A 1,599-nucleotide genomic window follows, 5' to 3' on the forward strand; every position below is an offset into this window, starting at 1 on the left:
TGCCTTGTCGAGGCAGAATCTTACTTGTTTGGACCATACTGGGTACTCTATGATAGCTGCCCTGCTGTAAAATGCATCTGCAACATGTGTATAATCCAGGTGTATTAACATGTATTAACATGTGTGTTAACCTGAGGCCAGGCATAATACATATGCCTGAGGGCTGGATGCTATGCATTTGGAACGCTGAGGCAGAAAGATGATGGGTTTGAGACCAACTTAGGCTGTATGCTTGGTGGCAAGTACTCTTATTGACTGAGCCTTTTCATAGCCAGTCAATATCTGTTTTGTTGGTGGCAGTGGTTGATGTTTGTTTGTTTGTTTGTTTTTTGCATATGTGGAGTGCGCACTCGCATGTTTGCGTGTTTGTGTGTGTGATAGAGTACATATGGAGATCAGAGGACAACTTATGGCAGCTACTGTGTGGGTCCTGGGGATGGAACTCCGGTTGTCAGGCTTGGTGGCAAGTGGCTTTATCCTCAGACACCTACAGGCCCATCGTACACTCTTTTAAAGGAGGTCTCTCAGCATAATGCCTTTGAGGCCCTTCTCCTCAAAGTGTATGACAGTCAGCTGTCCCCTTTTGTAACTGCCAAGTAATATAAAGGTACCATCTCCTGTTGACTGAGTCTTCTGAGGGAGAACACCCGATCTTTGAAAGTTGGGCTATCTTTGTTTTCAGTCAGGATCTCGCTAGCCTTGAATGCATGCGTCTGTAGGCTCAACCTCGTGAGTGTTGGTATTATGGCAATTGGAACGAGTTTGAAGAAAACTCTGGCCGCTCTTCTGGTCGCACTGTGGCCGTGTTTCCGCTTTCCTTTGCTTCACCAAGTAGATGGAAACAGAATTTCTGGGCCAAGAGTAACCTAGCAATAGTGTGTGTGCGTGTGTGTGTGTGTGTGTGTGTGTGTGTTTAAATTTAATTGAAAGAATATTTTTTAAAACTGTAATTCTAAGAAAAGAGACTAGTTTTCATTACTAAATTATGGTATCTCTGGGGGAAGTGGACATGCCTCTGTCATCTTTTTAAAGACATTTGTTTTATTCTTTGAAAGTGTACGCGTGCATATGGTGAATTTCAGTTTTATCTATCTGTCCTCTCTTTGTACAACTCCACTCAGAACCTACCAACTTTACCTCTCTCCCGCTTCATATTCTCTTTTAACGATGTCTTAGTCAGGGTTTCTATTCCTGCACAAACATCATGACCAAGAAGCAGTTGGAGAGAAAAGGGTTTATTCAGCTTACACTTCCACATTGCTGTTCATCACTGAAAGAACTCAGGACTGGAACTCAAGCAGGTCAGGGAGCAGGAACTGATGCAGAGGCCATGGAGGGATGTTCTTTACTGGCTTGCTTCCCCTGGCTTGCTCAGCCTGCTCACTACCAGCCCAGAAGTGGCACCACCCACAAGGGTACCTCCCGCCTTGATCACTAATTGAGAAAATGCCTTACAGTTGGATCTCATGGAGGCATTTCCCAACTGAAGCTCTTTTCTCTGTGATAACTCCAGCCTGTGTCAAGTTGACACAAAACTAGCCAGTACAATTGACCTCTTGTCAACTTGACATACAAACACATCACTAGTAAGCCTCAACC

This window comes from Mus pahari, chromosome 8, assembly GCF_900095145.1.
Source record: "Mus pahari chromosome 8, PAHARI_EIJ_v1.1, whole genome shotgun sequence".
NCBI lineage: Eukaryota > Metazoa > Chordata > Mammalia > Rodentia > Muridae > Mus > Mus pahari.